We start from the raw sequence: 13081 nt of genomic DNA on the forward strand, positions 1-13081 counted from the left end.
AATTAAAAGCACGGCCCCAGTGAATGCTTTTATCTACTCCACTCACTTGACACTGCCTCTTATCTCTGTTTATAAGTAAAACGGCGCCATTGTAGGCTGTTTGCGGCAATGCGTGAATGAGTCGTACCACGAATGCGTTAATTGCGATAAATATTTTCACGTGATTAATTTTAAAAAAAATAATCACCGCCCGTTAACGCGAGAAATTTGACAGCCCTACAGTTGACAAAACAAAATAAATGCATTCATTTGGGATGAAATCCATAACTGATGCTATAACAATCTAACGATATACTGGCAAGCGGGGTGGCCAGTGGGGTGACCAACCAATTTATTTCTGGCCACCCCCTGGTGGCGCCACTGCGTGCGCGCGGGTTAGAGTCCTGGTCAGAACGTCTTGAATGGATCGCGTCGTATGGCACGGCTCCAAAACTTTTTATTATACTATCAAAATTATTTTTTTTTGCAGGTGAAATGTCGCATTTGTACTTTGTATATGACTAACCTGTCATATACAAACAGTTGCCACCTCCTCAATGCTGAAGCATTATTGGGCCAAGCATGAGAATGAAGTTTCTGATAATCCCAAAATAAATACAGGTATAGAGCCATTCCTTTACTTTCCCACAGTGTTTTTTTGGTAATTTATTAGAAATCTATAATTAAGCTATAATTTATTTTTTGTCCACTTCAATTTCTTTCTGATAGGCTATGGTAACACTTTGATGATGAAGTGGGGAGTCAAGTAGGCAATGCAACTGTAGATGAAATTGCAAAAGTGCAACGATGCATGGCTGAGCCGAACATACCACGCAATGCCGATTTTCTTCAACACTGGAGGAGCCAATGGACATCTTATCCAAACCTCTTTCAACTGGAAATTCTTGTGCATGCTGGCATCGTTGGTTCCATGCGAGTGTGTTGTCCACAGCAGGCTTGTTTAAAAAAAAAAAAAAAAAAAAAAATGTAACCAACTAAATTTTAAACATTAAAAAAAAACTATGTTTTTGAAAAAAATGTTATCAGAACAAAAAGTCCACAAGAATCCTCATTCACCCATTCATTATTACTTACATTTTCACATTATAATATATGTTCACATAATTTAAAGATATGGAATAATGCAATATGAATGCAAAGACTTAAATGATTTGATTTTACATGCTATGTCATCAATTCAGTGTCAGTCTGTCAAGTGGGTTGCATGTAAGGATTTTTTATGTCCAGCATGTGTCATTATTCAATGACACAGTATCCACACTGTGTCAACACAGTGTGTCACTGTGTCGACATGCTTCATGAGGTCTCACGGACCCATCGCTACTAGAATCTGACAGGGAGGGCACAGAAGACAGGACCTGGGGCGAGAGCAAAGTAGTCGTGAGCCGGGAATCAGTGATATCATATAAAAAAGGCGAGAAGCAACTGATGGCGAAACCAGACGAGTTGATCGGGCGACGAGTGGCGGCGTCCACTGGCTTTTAAGGATGGTTGATTGCTATAGACCCTACCCACCGACGTCACAAAATCACGTGCTCGCTGTATGGTTCCGCCCCCTTGTCCGTCATTTTGTGTCTGTATTATCAATGGTCTCAATTGATCGAGCAATTTATAATGCATTTCATGGAAGACTCGGTGCTTTCGGATGCCGTAAACTCACTTGATGCGTTGCATAAAAGGCATTATGTGGAAAAGCTTCAGTTTATCCATTCGCCAGATCAATATTTGATGCCTAAATCGATGTTTTTCGACCCGCTGTCTCTGCCGTATTTGCCTGACATCTGCTAGCAACCCTGATATGTACAACTATCTTGTCCACACAAAATCAGCCTATTCTCACGAAAGTTTGAAAAACTTTAAGAGCTTGGAGGCTTATAAATACTTCGTTGCTGGTTGGGTGAAACAGGTCCTCGTCCACGAAAATTTGGCAGGAATCTATCTTGTGCTTGGAAAGGTGAGTTACGAAATTTTCAATTCAAAATCTTTTGTTATTGCTAACATCCACTGTCAAGTCTAATGTATTTCATGTCGTTTGTCAATGGAGTTAGGGCTTTTAATGTTTATATGGTTTAGCGATAGCACTCTCACTACATACATACATGTATGTTGTCGGCGATTAGCCTAGCAATCATCTTAATTGTGGTTGTCAGCCCAAAAACCTCTAAATATATATTAAATGCATCTTACCAGATATAAAATGACTACTACACAATCTGTGGTAATCGTTTGGAGACCAGTTTTCTCGTCGAATTGCAGCAGCCCATCTCGCTCTCTTCTCTCCGGGTCTCTCGGAATCCGGTAGAACTTCAAGTCTCTCCGTCTTCTCCGTCTATCTTCTCTGTTATTGCAACCGACCGCCACACACGCCTTCACCATTTTGATTATTAATGTTAACGAGCAGAAAAATACGTCGTAAATAGGAGGAATGTACGTAGCCGTAACAGGTAAACATGATGTGTTGACGGACAAGTGGGCGGCACCAGTCAGGAGGAAGGAGTTGTGACGTCACGTGGGTAGGGTCTATAGCCAGCACCTGTCGCCGCTCCACCTGTCTGTCGTCCAACCTGCAAATCATTAAAAACATGCACAGGGGAAGAGGCCGTAACATTTTCTCCCTCAACATAAGAAGGACAACAGAAAAATGTCATCGCTTGTAAATTAATTTTACGCATAAGTCTTAATCTTCGGGTTAGCGGGGATTTAATTAGTCGATGGAGTCTATTTTAACCACCATTGACTCGCGCTAGCTTAGCCACTGCAGGGCCCTGAAACTAACAAATATATGACAAACTGCATGGAATTTGTTCAAATCAACTCCAATGACTAAATTATACCCCCGCTAACGCAAAGATTAAGCCTATTGTCAAAAATTCTGAACTTCGGGTTAGGGTTAACAGCAAATCATTGCCAATGTAAAAAAATGCAAATCGACTGCACGATAATCAACAACACACAAATGTGCGAGCACAACCCGGAAGTACGCCGTGCACACATGCGGTCAACTCAGTCGGACTTTCAACACATCCCAATTAAGCTAAGAGAACACGTTACTGTACGGCATCAATGTACAACACGAATAGATGTTAACAATGCTTGCCAACTGCCCGCAGTAGCAACGGCAGAGCTACGAAACGGCCGTGCATGTAGCAGCTCCAACGTGTCACTGGAACCCTCCAGAATGAAGGAAAAATACGGCCATTCATGGATGCACACAAATCAACATTCCCCCAAATGAAGACTTAACTGTTAAATGTTGTCTATAAAAGTTGTAAAGCAATAAAACAACAAAAATGAACATATAGGGCTGTCAAAAGATTAAAATTTTTAATCGAGTTAATTACAGCTTAAAAATTAATTAATCGTAATTAATTGCAATTCAAACCATCTATAAAATATGCCATATTTTTCTGTAAATTATTGTTGGAATGGAAAGATAAGACACAATATGGATATATATATTCAACATACGGTACATAAGTACTGTATCTGTTTATTATAACAAATCAACAAGATGGCATTAACATTATTAACATTCTGTTAAAGCGATCCATGGATAGAAAGACTTGTAGTTTTTAAAAGATAAATGTTAGTACAAGTTATAGAAATTTTATATTAAAACCTCTCTTAATGTTTTCGTTTTAATAAAATTTGTAAAATTTTCAATCAAAAAATAAACTAGTGGCCCACCATTGTTGATGTCAATAATTACACAATGCTCATGGGTGCTTAAGCCCATAAAATCAGTCGCACCCAAGCGCCAGCAGAGGGCGACAAAACTCCAAAAAACACAGGTAACAAGTGGAGATTGCACTGTGCTGTCATTTTAATCTGTTTGAGCGGGGCATGTGCGTTAATTGCGTCAAATATTTTAACGTGATTAATTAAAAAAATTAATTACCGCCCGTTAACGTGATAATTTTGACAGCCCTAATTTCATAATGGGTCCAAATTATTTTTTTGAACAGATCATGTAACTACTATTTTAGAGGCGGTTCTTTGCTCAGCCAAAACTGTGCAGTACAGGCCAAAAGGCAACAAATTCCACTTATTTACCCTGATAAGGCATACCTATGAAGTGAAAACCTTTTCAGGTGTCTGCATCTTTAACCTCATTGAGAGAGTGGCAAAAGTGTGCAACAAAGTAATATGAGCAAAGGGTGGATACTTTGAAGTAGAATATAAAACCTGTTTCAGTTATATCGCTTTTTTTGCCAAGTACATAATCCCACATGTTCTTTCATAGTTTTGATATCTTCAGTGAGAATTTACAATGTAAATAGTAGTGAAAATATAGAAAACACACAAATCATGAGGTGTGTCCAAACATTTGACTTTTGTTTCAGGGTCATCAACATGTTTTCTCCCCCTCCCACAAAAGTCAAAATCTGCCTATGGTTACAAACTGTAACTCTAAAATGTACTTAAAGACTGGTTGCAAACTGCATATAGAAGTGCTGGCTGTCTTGTAACCTGTAGGCTTTGTTTCGAGTTTTGTCACGTTGTGCTGTAATTCTAAGTGGTTCCTTGAATTGGATGCAGAGTTTTTAGTGGTCGACAGTCTTTTTGAGCCAATGCAAAGTTTGCAATGCACGGAGATATTTTTGTAACCGTCACTGGACAAAAATGTAAAGTAATGGCTGTATTTCCAGCGAGAAAATGCAGCCGTTCGTGGTATCTCTCCTGCCTCTTTCCCTGTTCGCGTCCTGACGAGGTAGCAAGGCTAAGTTGGCCACAGCCTCACATAGCATGGCGTGAACCGCTTTTTCTTTTTTTTGGCCTCCGATTATGACATGTGATGTCACTCCCAAACTCAAGTACAACGTTACTATTCGAAATGTTGTTCGTGCATGACTACAGTATTCTTCATTCTACATACATTATGACTACATACATACATACACTATTAAACAGCATAGACACCATATTTTTCACATTTGCAGATTCACTTTCAAAAAACATTTTTATATGTGAATATGGATGATTTCTCGTGGCACACCAGACACTACGCCACGGCACACCGTGGTACACTGGTTGAAAAAAACTGCTCTGTAGTAGCAAAAAAGAAAGGAATTCTCAAATGGTTTGCACTGCGGTCATTACATCAATATATAGCCGTGTTTCTGTTCAAAACGGCAAAGAATGTGAAGTGTCAAAACTACATTGGACTGCCAGCAGCCATCTCGTAAATTTTATGAAGTGGTGCGTGGGCTTCCAGTGGCTTTTGGGAAAAATTGGATTGGGGTTGTGATCTGAGGCCCTGCTGTCTGTCAAGCCTGGAGGAGTTAGAGTGTGCTGGTCTCAAGGTGACTAATAGACTGCCCATTAAGGGGTCGGGGGGAGTGTGTATATTTAGTATCTTTGTAGCATAGCCTGTCAAGGTCAGACTTGCTAATGTCAGGAACTCAAAAAATTTTTTGGGAATTCCAAGACAATGATGTAGCCTGTCTGCGGTGGCAAAATTATTGTTTAAGACCTTTAAACACTTCAAAACCTAACATAGTCAATCCTACCTGAAATTGCTTGTACCCTAAACCTTTTTTCAAATAATATTTCTCTACTGCGTCATTCATATTATTACACAGTGTACTCCTGTCAGCCAGCTACTTCAACTAACAGGAGACATTTAATTTCATATGAAGGCATTGTTTGAATTTTAGCTCTCAACTGTGGCCAAAAGCAGATGAAATGATGCACTTCCTCAAAGCATTGAAATACTACATTATAACATATGATAGTGCTTGCCCTCATATCTGGAATCACATTGTGCTTTGGAACAGTGGAACTTTCTGTGTGCTTCCACGACTCTTTATGCCATGCACATGATGTCACTAACAACAGAGGAGCCAACCATGACAACATAATGTCACCAGTATGGTGCTGCTTAAATGTATATACAGTGCTTTTTGAACTACTTGGCTGTATGTTTTTTCTTTTTTTTCTTTTGTTTGTTTTTAAGAGGCAGAAAATTGAATAGATATTTTTTTAGGCCAGAGAATAAGCAAGGTGCCTTAAGCTGTATCTGTTTTTGTGGAAGACAAAGTAGTAGATTGTATCCAGCTCCTTGTTAGCTCATCCTTCCAAGTTGTGCACGTCCTTTTAAAAGGTTTGTTGTCATCACAATAAGACCAAACAAAAGTTATCTGTTTTCCATGATAACAGGCCAGACCAACGTTCAGTGTCCCCATAGAGTTGGAAGAATGACATCTTTCTAATCAACGCGGGCATCTTGATGGCAAGCGTTGAGCAGCACAAAACAAAACGTCTAACCAGTATGAACCATTTTAAAAACCCTTACCTCGTTGTCTCTGAAAATTGTTTTGAGTCTATTTTGGGGTTGGTAGCTGATAATAAAGACACAAAAACTTCACAGTAACATGTGGCAACATTGTAAAATCCTCTTTTCTGTACAACTTTAATATTTGAGAGCTTGTTTTTGATTAAACAGAGGTTAAGGAGACTTAAAGGGTATGAAAACACTAAGGGGCTGTGAGATATCAATAGAACATTTATGTGGCAAGATAACAAATATTAATTAAGATAACAAAAAAATAAATCGCATTCATGAGCAATTATCGAAAATAGATCGAAAATTAAGAGCATTTCCGAAAGTATTCCGGAAACAGCCGAATGGGGCAGAGACGTCATAACAAGGAAACACAGGGTCGAGGCAGGTGCCATCGTTGTTTATCGAAGAGAGAGTTGCGTTCGTGTTTTATCAAAAAATCGCTAAAATGGTTCAAAGCTGTCATGCTATGTGGTTTACAAATAGTCATTTGTCGCAATGTAGTACCCATGAGTTCCCGAACGCGAGAAAAAGAGCTGGACTACGCAGACTATGAGTAAAGTTCGTCAGTGCTAAGAGGGCTAATTTTGCAGACCCAGCCTCCGGCACGGTTTTGTTGGGTGCGCATTTTACACCTGAAAGCTATACGAACTATGGACAAATGAAATCAGGTTTTGCTAAGAAATTGCTGCTGAAAGCAGATGCGGTGCCCACCTACACGCGCAGCCACCTAAATGTCCCGAGATAACAAGAAAGAGGACGATGACTGGCTCTGATGAGACCACCCCACCACCCCAGGCAAAGCAAAGGAGGGAAATGGCCAGGGTGAGTACTCTTTTATAATAAAAAACATATCACGCATTGGATATAGGACTGGACACATGTATAAATTATCGCTCGTAAAATATATAGAACAAATCCTCTAATCCCATTCATATTTGTGTCGGTTGGCAGAGCGAAAACCGATGATAGTACATTAAATGATAATTATTCTATACATCACTTTATTTTGCAGTCACGGTGTTTCAGCTTCACAAAAAGAAATGCAAAACAAACCATTCGGTGTTTCTGTTGCCGCCGGTGTGTCATCAGTGTGATTGCTCCCCTCAATGATCGTTTTATTAGGCTGCATTGGCTTTCGTTTGGGGTTAAAATTGATAACCCAAAACACCAAAGAAAGGTTCATAACTCTCCTCGTCACCATTAGAAGAATGTTCGTTACTTCGGATTCGTCGCTGCAACTAGAAACAGAATTGTCCGCCATCATTGCCGCCATTCAGTACTAAGCACTGAGCCGGGTGTTTCTTAGTTGTGACGTCACGCACACAATATGCTAGATTTCCGGCATCTCGTGGACGGGTCGTTTTAGTTTGACAACCGACCTAATTTCTATCATTTTCTTGGTGTTGCGATGTGTGTAATTACACGAAGTGGCATGATATGAATTCAAAAAGCATGCGTTGATGGATAAATGATGGAATATTAGCATTTCCCCAGGTGTTGTCATACCCTTTAAAACGGTCCCCCTTTTTTTTCCAACTAAAATACAGACGTTACCATAAAATAATACATTTATCCACATTGAAAATCTCAAGGCCCAACCATCAAATGCCCAAATCTTTTTAAATCAACATGTTACAAGACAACCATTTACGACTGAGTATACATTTGCAAGATGATAATAGCATAAGCATAATAGCATACATTTATTAAAATTACTACCAGAACTTATTTTCATTTATGGTGTGGTGATTTTTATTCAATTCACTTCCATTCTGGCCCGTAGACTTTATAATTTACTGTATTGACATGACACATTTAACATTCACTGATATTGACCTTACCGTAGGGGGCCGTCACACACTCCATTTATTAGCAGTCGGTCACATGCAGCAATGTAACGCTGGAATTATGTTGAAAAAGAATGAAAGCTGTATTGCATACAAACAGAAAGGATTGTCTCAGGAGTGATTTGTTAGATGATTCAAGGTAATTATTATATTTTTCGTACCATGCGTGCATTTTGAAACGTGAGAAAAATCAATGGGAGAAATTAGCCACTCTGGCATTGGAATTATACTTCGCAATATTTACGTAAAATAACTGCTAACTGCCAGTTTTTTTTTGTTTTTGTTTTTTTTTGCTTTTAACCAAGAATCGAGACTGTTTACATCCACATCTACAAAGAATTCATGGATTTAAGCATTTATTTACAAGAATTTTCAACACGAAAAGCTCTTTATTGAACTAAGTTGGCCGCCCAAGTGACCTCACTAGCAGCACATTCAACATATTTACGTAAAATAAATACTAACTGCCCATTTTTTTTTCTTCTTTAATAGGAATCGAGACTGTTTTACGCCCATATCTATAAAGAATTCAGAGATTTAAACATTTTTTTACAAGAATTTTTAGCGGAAAAAGCTCTTTGTTGTACTAAGGGGGCCGCCACAGTGACTTAGCTAGCAGCACATTCGACATATTTATGTAATATATATATATATATATATATATATATATATATATATATATATATATATATATTTTTTTTTTGCTTTTAACCAAAAATCGAGACTGTTTATATCCATATCCATAAAGAATTAGGATTTAGAAGATTTAGGCATTAATTCACAAGAATTTTCAGCGGGAAAAAGTCTTTGTTGTACTAAAGGGGCCGCCACAGTGGCTTAACTAGCAGCACATTTGACATATTTACGTAAAATAAACACTTACTGCCCATTTTTTTCCCTTTTTAACAAAGAATTGAGACTGTTTTATATCCATATCTGTAAAGAATTCATAGATTTAAGCATTTATTCCCAAGAATTTTCAGCGAAAAAAAGTCATTGTTGTATTAAGGGGGCCGCCACAGTGACTTAACTAGCAGCACATTCGACATATTTACTTAAGATAAATACAAACATAAATAAATAAAAACTAAAAAAATTTAGTTACTATTTTGGGTAAAAACTTATGTATGTTAAATTTTGCTATTGATCCTGAAAATATAGGTGATTATCTCTGCATTCTGTGATTTTTGTGCATCCAATGTAAAATCAAAGAATTTTATAGCCATTTTAAGTTTTGTTATACTTAAAAAAAAATAATAATAATCAGGATTTTATAAGGGAAGGACTTTGAATTATTTTATGCCGCTGCTCATGGAGACCCATATATGCCAAGGGTAAGTGCCTGTTTTGGTTTTAGGTTGGTAGTAGCTTTGGTTTTGAAAATATTTGAATTTGAAGTTTTTGAAAATAGGGCCCCTACGGATTGGCCCTGTGTCATGTCAATATATTATGAAGTCTATGACTGGCCATACTGTATGTGTTCCCAGCAAGTGACTGTGCAAATGCGAACATGAACGGTTGCTTGTTGCAGAGTTCCTTTTTGTTGAAATATGAGGAGTATATGGAAATACAGTGGGGAGAACAAGTATTTGATACACTGCCAATTTTGCTGGTTTTCCCACTTGCAAGCCATGTAGAGGTCTGTAATTTACATTGCCAACTAGTAAATATTTCGGCTCTTAGTTCTTTTTTAAGAACCCCTCCTGTTCTCCACTCATTACCGGAAGTAACTGCACCTGTTTGAACTTGTTACCTGTATAAAAGACACCTATTCACATGTTCAAACAAACTCCAACCTCTCCACAATGGCCAAGACCAAAGAGCTGTGTAAGGACATTAGGGATAAAATAATAGACCTGCACAAGGCTGGGATAGGCTACAGGAAAATAAGCAAGCAGCTTGGAGAGAAGGTAACAACTGTTGGAGCGATTATTAGAAAATGGAAGAAGTTCAAGTTGACTGTCAATCTGCCTCGTTCTGGGGCTCCATGCAAGAGCTCACCTCGTGGTAGGGATGGGAATTGATACGATTTTTATGATTCCGATTCCATTATCGATATTGCTTAACGATTCGATTCTTTATCGATTCTCTTATCGATTCTAATTTCGGAAAAAAGAAGAACTAACATTTTGATTGGCATCAAGTTTGTTTAATCAGAAGTCACAACCTTACAAACTCACAATGAGGTCAAAAGAGGCCCAAAGCCTCAATGTTAACTGTGGTAATAAGAGGCAAATGCACAAGAATGTGTAACATTTTAGTGAAACATTTTTCTAATAGAAATAAAAAATATTGGTATATTTTGGCATATAGGTCGTTGTTCTGTCTTTGGCAATGTCCCCAAACTTTTTCCTGTGAGGGCCAAATATCTTTTCCCTTCTCTGATGAGAGGCCGTAGTCAGTTTGTAACAGAAAAAGTGTGACGATTGCAGGAGTGCGTAAATGTAAATAAATTATTATTTTTCAGAAAGCCACAATCAAATAACCCTCTGTGGATTCTTCACGGAACAAAAGTAAATAAAATAAAAATAATAATATAATAATAATAAATAATAATAGCACTATTAATTAAATAGATAATAATCAGATAACCCTCTCTGAGTTATTCACTGAAAAAGGCCAGGAAATAAATAACACTACTGATGGAGAAAAAAAAAAAATTCAAAATGCTCTCTGGAATTGTTCAGGGGGCCGGACCAAATATGGAGCCGCAGGCCGTAGTTTGGGGACCCCTGTTTTTATTTACCAGTATATTGAAATGCATGCCTTTTAGTTTTTATGGTGCTTTCATGCTCAAGTGGTGGCGCCCTTGCGCTTCCTCACATGAAGAAGAGCGCGCTCACGTGAAGAAGAGCGTGCTTACACCGAAGAATAAGAAATGCCGCATCTAAGCGAGTGAGCGAGTTAGTGAGAAAGGGAAACACTGCCACGAGCCTACGTTCTTTGTTAATGTTTGTAAAATATCTACAGAGCCAACACCTGTATGTATCATCTTCTTTGTTGTTGTTGTGTGTTTCCACTCGCGATCGGACACTTAAATCTAGTTGTGTAGTGGTTTAAACGATGTGCTAATGCTAGCGAACGCATGCTAACTGTTTGTTATTACTGTGTTAGCAGCTAATCATCGCTGATTTACGTTGATGCAAACCTGTTTGTTATTGGGGATGAAATTGATTTGTTTCATTTCTATTTTTAGTTTCAAGTGATGGTTGAATAAAGTCAGCAAATTATACCAACGTCTTCTGCATCGTCATTTGGGAGTTTAGCTAGCTGTATAGCCAGGACTGAGCCTTAGCGTCTCAGTGAGGACAGTGCAGTCTATTCCCTCCCGATGCAGTTATTTCCATCTCGCAATGACTGCAAGTCGCTTTGTTGTAATTTTTCCTCGTGAAGTGAAGACACACTTTCGAGCGTTCGAACCTACGTGCTGTCATTGTTATGTTTACGGCGGCAATGCTCGTGCTAAACTATCGTAACCTTTCATTTTCACCCTTTTTCCTGGTGAAGTGTAGCCAAACTTTGGAGCGAGTGGTTCTTGGCGCCATGCTAGTTTGATGCGTCTGGACAACAAGACACGTCACGACGCAATATGTGTCTTTAGGGATCGTTAAAGGGATCGTTAAGGCTTTTTCATTGTGATGTCGAGGCCTCGAAACACTCGGAACCGGTTCCGAATTGGAATCGGATTTCGATTCCCATCCCTACCTCGTGGGGCATCACTGATTGTAAGGAAGGTAAGGGATCAGCCCAGAACTACACGGCAGGACCTGGTCAATGAGCTGAAGAGAGCTGGAACCACAGTCTCGAAGAAAACCATCGGAAACACATTACGCCGTCATGGATTAAAATCCTACAGCGCACGCAAGGTCCCGCTGCTGAAGCCAGCGCATGTCCAGACACGTCTGAAGTTTGCCACTGACCATCTGGATGATCCAGAGGAGCAATGGGAGAAGGTCATGTGGTCGGATGAGACCAAAATTGAACTTTTTGGTCTAAACTCGGCTCGTCATGTTTGGAGGAAAAAGAAGGATGAGTACAACCCCAAGAACACCATCCCAACCATGAAACATGGAGGAGGAAACTTCCTTTTTTGGGGCTGCTTCTCTGCCAAGGGTACAGGACGTCTGCACCGTATTGAGGGGAGGATGGATGGGGCTATGTATCGGCAGATCTTGGCTGACAACCTCCTTCCTTCAGTGAGAGCCCTGAAGATGGGTCGTGGCTGGGTCTTCCAGCATGACAACGACCCAAAGCACACAGCCAAGGCAACTAAAGAGTGGCTCCGCAAGAAGCATCTTAAGGTCCTGGAGTGGCCAAGCCAGTCACCAGATCTTAACCCGATAGAAAATCTATGGAGGGAGCTGAAAGTCCTTGTTGCCCGGCAGCAGCCCCAAAACCTGAAGGCTCTGGAGAAGATCTGCATGGAGGAGTGGGCCAAAATCCCTGCTGCAGTGTGTGCAAACCTTGTCAAGAATTACAGGAAACGTTTGGTATCTGTAATAGCAAACAAAGGTTTCTGTACCAAATATTAAGTTCGATTTTTGTGATGTATCAAATACTTATTTCATGCAATTAAATGCAAATTTATTATTTAAAAATCATACAACGTGATTTTCTGTTTTTTGTATGAGATTCCGTCCCTCACAGTTGAAGAGAACTTATGATACAAATTACAGACCTCTACATGCTTTGCAAGTGGGAAAACCAGCAAAATCGGCAGTGTATCAAATACTTGTTCTCCCAACTGTAATTACGAGCAATGTGATTTATAAGATTTGAGATGAATTGCGCCAGCCTATTTTGATTCGTTAAATAACTTGTCTGAATGGTAGGTGCAAACCACGTGAAAAAGGGCCATTTTAAAAAGTGAGGAAAAAATATTCCAACAAATTGAATCCCAAGCAAGGTCAGATATACTGATTTAAATTTACCCAGCAAAAGTGGATGC

This window comes from Corythoichthys intestinalis, chromosome 9, assembly GCF_030265065.1.
Source record: "Corythoichthys intestinalis isolate RoL2023-P3 chromosome 9, ASM3026506v1, whole genome shotgun sequence".
Classification (NCBI taxonomy): domain Eukaryota; kingdom Metazoa; phylum Chordata; class Actinopteri; order Syngnathiformes; family Syngnathidae; genus Corythoichthys; species Corythoichthys intestinalis.